A 15,255-nucleotide genomic window follows, 5' to 3' on the forward strand; every position below is an offset into this window, starting at 1 on the left:
CGTCAACGTGAAAGGGACACATTGAGTGGTTGCCACCCACACGACCCAACCAGGGCCAGGGACAAACTGCATGCCCTTAGTGGGAACCGATCCCGGGTCTCTCCAGACCACAGGTCAACACTCTAACTGCTGAGCCAAACCAGCCAGGGCTTTTTTTGCTTTTAAATCTTGAATATTTAAGGGCTTGAACCCTTTTTTTTTTTTCTTTTTTCTTTTTTAAATTAATTAATTTATTTTTGTTACAGATGTTTCTCCTTTTTCCCCCATTGGTTCCTCCCTCCCCACCCTGTCCCCACCTTTGTTATCCATGACCACTGCTCATACATACATGCGTATAAGTTCTGTGGTTTATCTCTCCCCCACCACCCCCTCTTCAGGGGATTGTCAGTCTGTACCCCACTTCCACGTCTCTGGGACTACCCTGTTCCCCAGACTGTTACGTTCATTATATTCCACAAATAAGTGAGATCATGTGATATTTGTCTTTCTCTGCTTGACTTGTTTTGCCTAGGATAATACTCTCTAGGTCTCTCCATGTCATCTCAAAGGATAAGAGATCTTTGTTACAGCTGCATAGTACTCCATTGTGTATATGTACTACAGCTTTTTTATCCATTTGTCTACTGATGGATATTTGGGCTGTTTCCAGATCTTAGCTATTGTAAATAGTGCTGCTATGAATATGGGGGTAAGGGCTTGAAACCTTTATCATCTTCCATTGATTATATTTAAGACCTAGACCAGATCTCATATTCTTTGGCTTTTGTCTCTGCTCTCAAACTTTTGTTTGTCCAGTTCTGTAGTAGTGTTCATTTATGTCAGACTTCGTCTTTTGTGAGTTTTTTTCTTGTACTATCAAAGACTTGACTCTCAAGTACTTACCAAACTACTTTTTGAGATTCTCTGTCAGTGCCTTGCTGAGGTCCTGGCAACTGATATTTTAAACCATGAAGGTACCAATGCTGTGTGCTTCATACTCTTTGTATTTGCATTATATACCTCACATGATTAACTAACTGAGCAAAGTATACTTTCTGACCCTCCAAATCTAATAATGAAAGGCCTGTGGGGATCCAGAGCTTTGACAGCCTCACAGGGCTTTGCCCAGTTCAGTCTTTGCTGTAACCTCCCAGATTACATCTAGAATTGTTTTTAGGACCAGCTTCAAACATAGTGGGGCCTTGGTGAGTAGGGGTATATTCTGAATATTTGAGTGGATTGTTTGGGTTAGATAATGATGGATATCTTAAAGAAGGTGGTGGGAATGATTATGATAGTAATGGAGAGAGTTTGTTTTAAGTGATAATTATGTTAATTTAACATAGATAAGTGACCTAACAGGATAGGGGTTAGATGCCTAGAAATCTTGTTTGGCATGGAGCTTTCCTTGTAAATTTGAGAAGAGGCAGTATCCAAGAGATTAGAATGAAATACACACTATGTTTTGCATGGTCCTGTATACGTGTGCTTGTCAACACATGCACACCTGCATGTACAGATACATATAATGGTTGAGATAATCTGTTAATATGATTACATTCTATAATTAGGCTTTAGGGAAATGGGCATGGTAGTCTTGAGTTATGAGTGACCCAAATGAATTGGTAGAGAATGTTCGGAAAAATCATTGTGAAGTTATTGGTATGCTTAGGAAATGGATTTTTCAGTGACTGGTGGCCTCTCTGAAGTAGGTCTACAAAATTTGAGGGCCATTTGGGACACATTTGTGTGTGAAATTGGAGTGTTAGCTTTTAGGGAATGAGGGAACAGACAAAAAAAAAATGCAGCGTTTGAGCAAGTTATTTATGAATTATTTGGTAGGAGCTGATAAAAATAAAAGTTGTGGAGAGGGTTTGAATAGGTAAGTGGGAGATGGAAGGGATTTATGACAAAGAGCTTGTTACTATTAGAAAAGTAAGTTTCAAAAGAGTAAAATTGGAAAGATGGTTTAGGTAAGATTATTCTTTGGGGAAAATGCAGTTTTTAGGTTAAAAACTGGAAGACAAGGGCAAACTAAAATGAGTAAATTAAGATGTGGAGAAGTAACAGTAAGAGGAAGGCTTAAGGTAGAGGTTACTGAAAGTTTTCTTATTGTAAGGCGCGTTGTGTTGGATTCTACTTTTGATTAGTGGTTCAATAAGGAAAAATGGGGGCTTAACCATCCCATGGTTTTGTAGGGTTGGGGAATTTTTCCAAGGGTAATTATGCATAGTGGTTTTATTTCTTAAAAAATTCGGTAAATAGGGAGCCCTCCTGTTCCTGGGCTTTTGGAGCCCAGGCCGGATCCGACAGCCTCACAGGCGGGATTTTGCCGGCGCTCAGCTTGTCGGCGGGCGGAGCAGCGGCGCAGAGCCGCGCGGGTGTTGGGCCCAGAACCGCCGCGCCGCGCCGCCGCTGGCACCTCCCGCGAGCGCGGCCGAGCAGAGCCGGGCCGGTGGGCCGCGAGCTGCCGCGATCCGCGCACCCACGGCCCCTCCGCAGCGCTCCAGTAAGTGAGGGCCGGGGCCGTGCGGTGGGGGCCGGGGCGAGGGGGGGGCGCTGGCCTGAGCGCCCGGCCCAAACCTCCGCACGCGGCCGCACGGCTTCCTTTTGTTGTGTGTGTGCGTGTGTGAGTGTGCGCACTTGCGTTAGTGCGCCCGTGTGCAGGGAGGCGGCGGGGAGAAGCCGGGGCTTTTCCTGCCGGTGGCTGCCGCGCTGGGCCTCGGCGTGCGTTGGGGCCTCCCAGACACCGGTCTTCCGGGTTGGGGGCCTGCGGCGCCGTCAGGGCCCCTTCCCCGCAGCGAGACGGCAAACTTTGTGAGTGGCTTCTCGGTGGCTAACAAGTGTCTGCCTGACTGTGGGGGGCCGAGCCGTAATTGACATCCTCTTTTCCCTCCCCCAACCCCCAGTCTTCTGTGGGACTGCATTGTGTTTACAGTTTTATGGGGTGCGGAGAGGTCAGGTGGGTACCTTGGTCTAATAGACAGTTTTTTACTTGGTATGAAGAGCAAAAAAATGTACGCAGGTATCCCATATTGGTTGCGGTAGTAAAATCCGCATGCTTAGTGGTCAGAACAGTCTTCAGGCCTTTCCAGATTTAGACTGTGGGGCAAACTTTTGCTTTCCAGACTTTGTGAAGCACTTCTTACAGCGCCAGGCAAGAACTATGTGTAGTAGACTAAAAACCAGGTGGAGTTAAAACCTTTCCCAAGAGCTTGAATTAAAAAACAGCTTTTCTTTTGGTTTTACATAATAACTATGGTGTGTGTAGTTTACTTAAAGAGTTTTGCAAAATCTGGCATGGTGATAAAAAAAAAGCATTTCTTATTAATTTTAGAGAGAGCAATGGTAAAGGCACCACACAGTTTTGAAATTTCAACTATGTTAAATGTTGCTATAAATAAAATGCTATTCAGATTTTTAGATTTAATAAATCTAAAAATACGTTTGCAGTTGTCCTTTGGGTGTAGGAGGAAGTCCTAGGTTTCTCAGTGCATGTTTCTGGGCAGATTTTCAGTATTGTCAGCATGATACGGGTATAAAACCTTAACCTGAGTGAATAATTTGTTTGAGATTACCAGTCTGTTTTGCAGCTGGGAATAGACTCTGGGTCTCTTATTCCCAGTCTGGTGACCTATCCAAGAATAGACTAAGGAAACTGGGTATTTGTCTGTTTGGTTGAAAATAATGACTGAGTTGATTTTATAGTGAGTATTAAAGAGCCAAAAAATGGATGTGTAATTTTCTGTTGTAACATTTAAATGTAATTTCTCTACATTGAATCTTTAGCCTTTCTTTAAATACATAAAGGGTTTGAGGATATTCCTCAGTGTTACTTCTTGGCATTGTAACCCATTTACACTTGATTAAAAGAGATAGATGCTTTTCGTATTTAACTGGATGGATATGTTTTTCATGTGGGTATTCTCATTGGTTAGAGAATAGCAGGTAACTTGAGAATGGTTAGCCTCCTCACAAATGCTAGGGAGAAGAATAATTATGTTGACTTCAATAATCTCTGATTAAAAAATAGTTGGCTTTATTGAGGAGCCTCTTTATTGAGGATGGAATACGGTGGATTTTCTCCTCAGCTTTATACGTACAGTTATTCTCATTCTGTTACTATATTAGATCCATACAACAGTATTTGATTAACATGTTTTTCAGTAAGCCTCATACAAAAAAGTACCTTTTCTTTTTATAATGTTTGAGTTGCAATTGAACCTTTTTGTTTTGTTCATTCCTAGCCTTCCTTTATTTTTTTAATCCTCACCCAAGGATATTTTTCCATTGATTTTCAGATAGAGTGGGAGGGAGGGAGAGGGAGAGAGAAAAACATCGATGTGAGAGAGACACATCATTGGTTGCCTCCCTCATGACCCTGATCAGGGTCTGGGGACCCAACCACAGCCGAGGTACGTGCCCTTGACTGGAATTGAACCCAAGATGACTCTTTGGTCTGTGGGCCGACTCTTTAACCCTCTAACTGCTGAGCCAAACCAGCCAGGGCAATTCCTAGCCTTTCTTATGCTTTTTTCTCCTATATTGCAAAAACAAAAGCAGTCTTCCTTCTTCCCATCTCCAAAGAACCCTCAAATTTTAAAATCTTAACACCAGAGGTTCTCCACCAGAAGTGATTTTGGCAATGTCTGAAGACATTTTTGATTGCACTGGGGGATTTTACTGGTATCTAGCAGGTAGATGCTAAACATCCTACAATGGACATGATAGCCCCTACAACAAAGAATTTTCCAATGTAGAATATAATAGTGTTGATGTTGAGAAACCCTGATCTAGTATATTAAGAATAATATTCTCCCAAATAACTTAAATCTGTAAAAATTATTTATAATGTTGTAACAATATAATTATAATTAAAGATTATATAATTATATATTATTTTATGTGATTATAATATTTATAATGTTATTTCTGTATCACATCTGTTAAAAGGGTTTTTCCAAAGATATCATTAGAATGATCATGGGTCAAAGGTTATGAAGTGTATTTTAGAGCCTCATTATGTAGAATTTTGGAGTTGGAAGATTAACAAATATTCCAATGTAGACTTTCACTATGTAGACAGGGAAATGGAGTTTCAGAGAGATTGTGACTTACCCAAGGTCTCACAGATAATGCAGAGCTCAGGTCTCTCGTTACTTCTATTATAATTTAATTTTAACTTATTTAATTAAAATTATTTTAAATTATTACCAAGGCAAATAATATTGTATCATTTTTGCTTGATATAAAAATACAATAATCAAATAAAAATAGATAAAATTACATCATGAGAATCTTAGTATTCAGTGAATTGTTACTTTTTCAGATTCACACATGTTGAATTTTTCAGCATTGTTGTGTAATCACTGTCAATTTTTTAGTATCTGCTATTTAAAAAAATGTTGAAAATTTAAAAAGCACATATAATTCTAAAACTAAATTTAAAGTTAATTATACCTTAGGCGACATTGTAAATGCAAATCCAACTGGAATTATTAAACATCTTATGATGTCTTGAACTTAGACATGTGATCTGTAGTGTGAGGATCACCATAATAGTGAATTATTGTGCTGATTGTAAATGTGTTTTAGCGAATGTTTTGGCTTCTTTTAGAAAAAAGGTAGTGGAACTTCCAGGTGAAATGTAATTGGGTGAAATATAAATTAGGTATTTAGATAAATATTTTCAAATAAAGCTGTGTATTGTCTGGAAGAAGTATCAGTGGGGTTCTTTCTATGTTTAAGTTTTTTTCTTTAGTGTTGCTTTTTAAAAATATAAGTAAAACAATGAGGACAAAAGATCATGTGAGCAAAGATTTTTTTTTTGCATTTATCTTCATATAGAGCAGAAGGGAGAGAGGGCGGAAGAGAGAGAGAGAGAAACATCGATGTGAGAGAGAACATCGACTGGTTGCTACCCACACGACCCCAATTGGGGTGGGGACAAACTGCAACAGAAGTACATGCCCTTAGTGGGAACCGAACCCGAGACTCTCTGGTTCGCAGGCTGATGCTCTAACCACTGAGCCAAATCGGCCAGGGCACAAAGATTCTTTAAAAATTGTTTTATATAAGAAATTTATTTTATAGAAAAAGTTTAAAATGCACATAAGCAAAAATAAAAATAAAGTCAACTGGAGAAGCTGCTATTAATATTTTGATATGTGGCCTTCTTATATTTTCATTAAACTCTTGATATGGAAAAATTTAAATGAAAAATAGAGTAATATTATGAATCTCCATATATCTGTGACCTAGCTTCAAGAATTAGCAATTAGTGGCCAGTCTCGTTTAATCTATATACGCATACCTCGTTTTATTGTGCCTCACAGATGTTGCATTTTTGTTTATTTATTTTTAAAATAATTTTATTCTTTATTTATTTATTTTTCTTTATTGATTTTAGAGAGAGAGGAGGTAAGAGGGAGAGAGAGATAGAAACATCGATGAGAGAGAACATTGATTGGCTGCCTATTGCATGCCCCCCACTGTGGATCGGGTCCACAACCTGGGCATGTGCCCTGACTGGGAATCAAACTGATAACCTCTTGGTGCATGGGTCGATGCTTAACCACTGAGCCACACCAGCTGGACCAGATGTTGCATTTTTCACAAATTGAAGGCAAGACCCTTCACCAGCAAAAAGATTACAATTCGCTTTGTTGTGGTGTTCTGGAACAAAACCTGCAATATGTCTGAGGTATGCCTGTACCTCTACCTCTCATTATTTTTTTTTTTAACTTTATTTTGAAATAATTATAGATAAACAAGAAGTTACAAAATTAGTAGAGTCCTATATGTCCTTTATCCAGCTTTTCCCCTGTGGTGACATCTTACAATGCTCTAGTAAAACATCAAAACCAGGAAATTGATACTGGTACATTACTATTAACTGAACTTACTCAGTTTTTACCATTTTTTACAACCTGAATTCATTTGTGTGTGTATAGTTCTATGTAGTTTTCTCCCATACATACATTTATGTAACTACCACCACAGCAAAAATAACAGAACTGTTTCATTACCATAGAGAAAACCCCGCTTGCTAACCCTTTATATTCATACCTCAACCCCAAATCCCTACCTATCCCCTGACAACCTGTTCTCTGTCTCTATAGTTTTGTCATTTAGAGAATGGTATATGATGGTATATCAATATATACCTTGTTTAACCATTCACCTGTCAAAGGACTTTTGATATAGTCAGTATTTTGCTATTTAAAAAACATTTTTTTTTCCTAATTGATTTTTTTCCTAATTAGAGAGAGAGAAAGGGAGAAGGAGAGAGAGAGAGAAACATCGACGAGAGAGAACATCAACTGGCCGCCTCCTGCATGCCCCCCACTGGGGATTTGGCCCACAACCTGGGCATGTGCCCTGACTGGGAATTGAACTGGCAACCTCGTGGTGCCACATTGGCTGGGCTAGTATTTTGCTATTAAGAATAAGGTGGTTATGAGCATTTATGTACAAGATTTTGTGTATAATTCTCTAAGATAAAGAGTGAGCTTCCTGGGTTGTACAGCAAGAGCATATTTAGTTTTATAAGAAACTTCCAAACTGTCTTCCAGAATAGCTATATCATTTTACATTTTTATCAACGATGTATGAAAGATCTCTTTTTTCATCCTTGTTAGTATTTGTTATTATTGCTATTTTTTATTTTAGCTGTTCTACTAGGTATATAGTGATATCTTACAGTTTTAATTTGTATTTCCCTAATGCCTAACATCTTTATATGTACTTATTTGCTCTTTGTCTTTTTCTCATTTTCAAATCAAATAATCAGGTTTGTCTTTTTACAGTTAACTTTTAAGAGTTTTTAAAACATCTTTGTCAGGTAAATGCTTTGCAAACATTTTCTCTCAGTTTGAAGCTTATCTTTTCATAATCTTAACAAGGTCTTTCACAGAGCAAATGCTTTAAATTTTGATGTCTGGTTTATTTTCTTTTATATGGAGCACACTTAAAAAAATTTTTTTTTTCTTTATTGATATTTAGAGAGGAAGGGAGAAGGGGAGAGAGAGAAAAACATCGATGAGAGGGAACATCGATTGGCCACCTCCTGCATGCCCCCCACTGGGGTCAGGCCCACAACCTGGGCATGGAGCACACTTTTGGTGCCAAGTCTGAGAACCCTTTTCTTTAGGTCTTGAAGGATGTTGCCTGTGTTTTCTTCTAAAAGTTTTATAGTTTCTTGTTTAAATTTATGACCCATTTTGAATTAATTTTTGTATATGGTTGTGAGGTTTAGGTCAAGACTTCTGTGTTTAGTTGTTTTTTTACAGTGTAAAATTTTTATATTTAGATTTAGCCAGCTGGACTCAGTTTAGATGATACCAGTTTTGTTGGCAACATCCAAAGCATCAGAGTCAGGAGCCAGTCGAGCATATGCCGCCTTCTCTCCATCAGGCTTGATTAGGGTGTTGACCTTGGCTGGCCATGTCACTGTCATAGAGCTTCTTCACAGCCTTTTGGATCCGGTGCTTGTTGGCCTTGGCGTCCACAAAGAACACAAGTGTATTGTCTTCTATCTTCTTCATGGCTGACGGGGTGGTCAGGGGAAACTTGATGATGGCATAGTGGTCAAGCTTGTTTCTCCTGGGTGTGCTCTTCCGAGAATATTTTGGCTGCTTTGGAGCCTGTGTTTTTGACAATTGAAAGGTGGACGACCTGTGGATCTTCTTTTGTGTGTGTGTGTGTGGCTGTCAGCACCTTTCAGCACTGCTTTCTTTGCCTTCAAAGCCTTTGCTTTGGCTTTGGGAAAGGCAGGGGCTTTCTTTTTTTGCTTTTGGTGCCATCTTTGTAAAAAGTTGTTTCTTTTGGCCTATGGATGTTTAATTGTTTCAACATTATTTGATGAAAAGATTATTCTCCCTCCATCGAATTGCCTTTGCCCATTGCCAAAAATCAGTTCGGCTTATTTGTGTTCGTTTATTTTTGGGTTCTGTATTCTATTCATTGATCTATGTGTTTATCTCTTTGTCTTGATAATTATAACTGTATAGTAAGTCTTAACATCAGGTAGAGTATCCCTCCCACTTTGTCAAGATTGTTTTAGCCATTATAGTTTCTTTCCTCTTCATGTACTTTTAGAATAATCATGTCCATGTAAAAAAAAAAAAAATCTTGCTAGGATTTTGATAGGAATAGAATAAACCTATAATTTATTGTATAGAGATTTTCAGTTCATGACCGTGGAATGTCTCTCCATTTATTTAGATCCTCCATATTATTGTGAAATAAATTCTAGGCATCACGTAGTTTTTCTTAAACAGCTTTATTGAGCTATACATTACATGCTATACAGTTTACCCATTTCAGTAATTTTTAGTGTACTTACAGAGTTGTGTAAATAAACTAAGTAATCAATTTTAGAACATTTTCATCACCCTAAAAAGAAACTGTATCCATTAACAGTCATTCTCCATTCTACCTTTGTCCTAACCACTGGCAACCACTAATTTACCTTCTGTCTCTATGAAATTTGCCTGTTCTGGACATTTTGTATTAATGGAATCATAACAATAAGTGGTCTTTTATGTCTGGCGTCTTTTACTTAGCATAATGTGTGATGTGGCATTTGTCAGGAGTTCACTTTTTATTGCTGAATAGTATTCTCTATGGACATACTACTACATTTAGTTGACATGTATGTTGTTTCCACTTATGGGCTATTATGAATAATGCTGCTATGAACATTCATATGCAAGTTTTTATGTGAACATTTATTTTTAGTTCTCTTGGGTATATACATATGAGTGGAATTGCTGAGTCATATCCAATAAGTCATTGCCAAGACCAGTGTCATGAATCTTTTCCCTTTAAGTTTTCTTTTAGGATTTTTTTAGTTTTAAGCCTCAAGTTCAAGTCTTTAATTCATTTTTGGTTGATTTTTGTATATGGTATAAGGTAAGGGTCCAGTTTCATTCTTTTGCATGTGGATATCCAGTTTTCTCAGCATCATTTGTTGAAAAGCTTGTTCTTCCCCCATTGTGTATTCTTGGTACTCTTTGTTAAAAATTTTTTTCCATTTTTAAAAAATTACAGTTTACATCAGTGTTATTTTGTATTAATTTCACTTGTGCAGCATAATGGTTAGACAGTCTTCTACTTTACAAAGTGTTTTCCTTGATATTTTCAGTACCCACCTGGCACCATATATGGTTATTACAATATTATTGACTATATTTCCTGTGCTTTACACCCTCATGACTATTTTGTAACTGCTAATCTGTATTTCTTAATACCTTCGCCTTTTTCACCCAATCCCCCTCCCTTTGGCAACCATCAACTGTTCTCTATCACTGAGTTTATTTCTGTTTTGTTTGTTAATTTATATTGTCCTTCAGATTCCACATATAAGTGAAATTGTATGGTATTTGTCTTTCTCTGGCTGACTTATTTTGCTTAGCATAATACCCTCTAGTTCCATTCATGCTGTTGCAAATGGTTAGATTTTATTGTTTTTTTATGGCCAAGTATTGGTACTCTTGTTGAAGATCAGTTTGTCCCTATATGTATGGGTCTATTTCTGGGTTGTGTTTCTTTTATTGGTCTGTATGTCTGTCTTCATGCTGGTACTATACTGTTTTAATTATTACAGCTTTATAGTATGTTTTGAAATTAGGAAATGTAAAGCCTCCAGCTTTGTTCTTCTTTTATATTGTTTTGTCTATTTGGGGTTTTTGCGGGTCCATTTGAATTTTAAGATTTCATTTCTATTTCTGTATAAAAGGCCATTGGAATTTTATTTTTTATTTATTTTTATTCACCTGAGGAGATATATGTGTGTGTGTGTGTGTGTGTGTGTATATATATATACACACACACACATACACATACACACACACATATATTTTAGCCTCACCTGAGTTCACTTTCTGCATTCATCTTCAGATAGAGCGAGAGGAAGAGAGAGAAACATTAATGTGAGAGAGACACATCGACTGGCTGCCATCCACACGACCCCAGCTGGGTCCGGGGACAAACTGCAACCAAGGTACATGCCCTTAGCAGGAACCGAACCTGGGGCTCTCTGGACTGCGGGCTGATGCTCTAACCGCTGAGCCAAACTGGCCAGGGCTGAGGATATTTTTTTATTTATCATTAGATAAGAGTGGGAGGGAGAGGGGGGGAGAGAGAGACAGAGAGAGACAGAGAGAGACAGAGAGAAACATTGACGTGATAGAGACACATCAACTGGTTGCCTCCCACACTACCTGACCAGGGCTGGGGATGAACTGCAACCAAGGTACGTGTCCTTGACTGGAATTGAACCCATGACACATTGGTCCGCTGGCTGACGCTCTAACTGCTGAGCCAAACTGGCCAGGGCCCATTGGGATTTTAATAGGGATTGCATTGAATCTGTGAAGTGCTTTGGATAGAATAGATCTTTTAACAGTCTGTGAACATGGGATGTCATTCCATTTATTCGTGTTTTAATTTCTTTCATTTGCATTACTAGTTTCTATTTTATTTTCATTTATTTATTTTAGGGTTAATCCTGTTCTGAACCTATTTTTTCATTGATTTTTAGATAGGGAGGGAGGGAGGGGGAGAGAGAGAGAGAGAAACATCTATGTGAGGGAGACACATTATTTGCCTCCCGCACAACCCTGACTAGGGCTGGGGATTGAACCTGCAAACCTTCTGTCTGTGGGTCAGTGCTCTAACTGCTGAGCTGCATTGACCAATATCTTTTTAATATCTTTTTTTTGTTTTTAATTAACTTTTTTTTAGAGAGAGAGAAAGGGAGAGAGAGATGGAAACATCGATGTGAGAAACATTGATCAGCTGCCTCCTGCACGTCTTCCACTGGAGATCAAACCCACAACCTGGGCATGTGCCCTGACCAGGAATTGAACTGGGACTTCTCACTCCACGGGGCGATGCTCAATCCACTGAGCCACACAGGCTGGGCAGGGCTGCATAGTTATTTTGGGTTTTTTTGGTACATGCCCCTAGTGGGAACTGAACCCGGGACTCTCTGGTCCGCAGGCCGATGCTCCAACCGCTGAGCCAAACTGGCCAGGGCAGGGCTGCATAGTTTTTAATGTACAAGTGTTTTGGAGTCATATTTAAGAAGGCTTTGCCTTGTGCAGGGTTGCAAAGGTTTACTCTTGTATTTTCTTCTGAGAGTTTTATAACTTCAGCTTTTACGTATAGATCTTAATCCATTTAGAGTTAATTTTTGTATATGATGTGAGGAAGGGGTTTAACTTTATTCTTTTGCATGTGGGTATCTGTTTGTCCCAGCACTATTTCTTGAAAAGATTCTTCTTTCTCCAGTGCATTGTCTTGGCACCCTGTCAGAAATCATTTGACCATAAATGTTGGTATTTATTTCTGGACTATCAATTCTATACCTTTATCTATATATCTATCTTTATGCCACTACTACAGTATCTTGATTACCACAATAGCTTTGTGGTAAGTTTTGAAATCAGGAAGCATGCATCCTCCAATTTTGTTGTTCTCTTTCAAGATTGTTTTGGGTATTCTGAGTCCCTTGCAGTTCCATATGAATTTTAGGATCAGTTTGTCAATTTTGGCAAAAACCACTGTTGGGATATTGACATGGGCTGTGTTAAATCTGAAGATCAGTTTGGTAAAATATTTTCATCTTAATAATATTAAGTTTCCCAGTCCATGAACACTAGCTGTCTATTTGTTTAGGTCTTTTTAATTTATTTCAACGATGTTTTATAGTTTTTCAGTGTACAAGTCTGGCACCTCTTGTTAAATTTATTGCTAAGTACTTTGTCCTTTTTTATACTATTATAAGTGACGTTACTTTCTTAATTTTATTGTTGCATTGTTCATTGCTAGTATATAGGAATACAGTTGATTTTTGTGTAATGTTCTTGTACTATGCAACCTTACTGAACTTGTTTATTAGTTCTTGGAGTTTTTTAGTGGATTTTCTAGGGTTTTCTGTATAAAAGATCATGTCATCTGCAGGTAGAGATAATTTCACCTCTTCCTTTCTATGTGAACGCTTTTTATTTTATTTTTTTGCCTAATTTTTCTTGCTGGAATGTCTAGCACACTGTTGAATAGAAGTAGCGAAAGTAAACATCTTTGTCTTGTTTCTGGTTGTAGGGGGAAAGCATTCAGCATCTTACCATTAAGTGTAATGTTAGCTCTGGGTTTTTCTTAGATGGCCTTTATCAGGTTGTGGAAATTACCCTTCTATTCTTAATTTTTTGGGTATTTTTATTAAGTTGGATTTCATCAAATGTTTTTCTTTCTTTTTTTTTTTTTTTTTAATCCTCACCCGAGGACATTTTTCCATTTTTTGTTCAGGTAGAGTGGGAGGGAGAGAGAGCAACAGAGAGAGAGAGAAACATCGATGTGAAGGGACACATCGAGTGGCTGCCACCCGCACAACCGACCAGGGCCGGGGACAAACTGCAACCTAGGTACATGCCCTTAGCGGGAACCGAACCCGGGTCTCTCCGGACCGCAGGCCGACGCTCTAACCGCTGAGCCAAACCGGCCAGGGCTCATCAAATGTTTTTCTGCATCTACTGAGAATGATATACAGAAAATAAAGGTTTACGCAGGAGGCAGCCAATTGATATTTCACTCTCACATTGATGTTTCTCTCTCTCCCTCTCCCTCTCTCTCTAAAAATCTATTACAAATCTTTAAAAAGAAACAAATGTTTATGTCCTTTATTCTTTTTGTTTGTTTCTTTTTGTTAATCCTCTCCCGAGGATATTTTTTCCATTGATTTTTTTTTTTTAGAGAGAGAGAGAAACATTTGTGTGTGAGAGAGACACATTGATCGGTTGCCTCCAGCATGTGCCCCAATCAGGTCTAGGGATCGAACCTGCAACCCAAGTATATGCCCTTGACCGAGAATCAAACCCATGACCCTTCAGTGCAGGCTGATGCTCTAACCGCTGAGCAACACCAGCCAAGGTTATGTTCTTTATTGTTTTGATGTAGTAATAATTTATTAGTTGATTTTTGGATGTTAAACCAATTTGTCATTTCTAAGATAAACCCCACTTAGTTTTGGTGTACAATTGTTTTTATGTGTTAGTGAATTCTATTTGCTAGTATTTTGTTAAGTGTTCTTGTGTTTATATTCATAAGTGATAATGGCTTGCTGTTTTTTTGTGATGTCTTTTATCTCATTTTGGTATCAGTAATACTGACTTCTTAAAATGAATTCAGATATCATTCCTTGTATATTTTTGGGAGGAGTTTGTGAACAATTGGGATTAATTCTTCATTAAATTTTTGGTAGAACTCCCAAGTGAAGCTTCCTGGTGATTCTTTTTTGAGGAGCTTTTAAATATAAGAATTCACTTTTCTTTATTAATTATAGAACTGTTTAGATTATGGAATTCATTTCAGTTTAGTGTCATTTTTGAGAAATTTTTCCTAAGTGTTGAATTTAAGAGTATAAAGTTATTTTGTAGTATTTACCTTAGTGTCTTTTTAATTGCTGAAAATCTGTAGTGCTGTTCTTAATTCAGTTCTGATATTGGTGATTTGTGTCTTCTCTCATTTTATTTTTGTTGATCTTGTTACAGGCTTATGTATTTATTTATTTTTCTCAACTGAGGATATGTTTTTCTTGATTTTATAGAGAGAGGAAGGGCGAGTAGAGAGGGAAAAGAGAACATCTATGTGAGAGAGAAGCAGTGATCTGTTGCCTCCTGTATGTGCCCCGCTGGCAATCAAACCGGCAGCCTAGGTATGTGCCCTGACCAGGACTTGAACCCACAACTTTTTGGTGTACCAGATGACACTCTAACCAGTTGAGCCACCCAGCCAGAGAATGATAGAGGCTTATAAAAATTTTCTTCACTGATGTTTTCTATTTTCAATTTTATTGATTTCCTACTATTTGCATTGGGTTTACATTTTGCCTTTTTTAGTTTCTTGGGGCAGGTAATTAAGTTATTGATTTTAGATCATTAGTCATTTCTAGTATAAGAATTTAGTGCTATAAGTTTTCTTCTAATAATTGCTTTAGCTGCATTCCATATATTTTGACATGTGTTTCTATTTTTATGTATATATTTGAACATTTTCTTTGAGACTTCCTCTTTGATTCCTGGACTTTTTAGAAATATGTTTTTTTTTTTTCTCTCTGTGTGTTTAGAGAGTTTTCTATTGTCTTTCTGTTACTGATTTCTAGTTTGAGTTCTTTATGGTCAGAGAATGCACTCTGTATTATTTTGTTTTTTTTAATTTGTTGAGGTTTGTTTTATGGTAGAGGATATGGTCTGTCATAGTGAATGTTCCATA

General features: G+C 37.9%; 1 protein-coding gene and 1 pseudogene across 2 annotated transcripts in view; one reads left to right on the forward strand and one right to left on the reverse strand.

The window, feature by feature from the left end:
- The window catches only part of ZNF148 (zinc finger protein 148), a 146,099-nt gene that overhangs the window by 14,447 nt on the left and 116,397 nt on the right, over nt 1-15,255 (forward strand). The gene's annotated exons all lie outside the window — the stretch shown is intronic.
- LOC118617861 lies at nt 8,312-8,783 on the reverse strand (annotated as a pseudogene).

The sequence above is a fragment of the Molossus molossus genome, unplaced genomic scaffold (genome assembly GCF_014108415.1).
Source record: "Molossus molossus isolate mMolMol1 unplaced genomic scaffold, mMolMol1.p scaffold_m16_p_5, whole genome shotgun sequence".
In the NCBI taxonomy this organism is placed as follows: domain Eukaryota; kingdom Metazoa; phylum Chordata; class Mammalia; order Chiroptera; family Molossidae; genus Molossus; species Molossus molossus.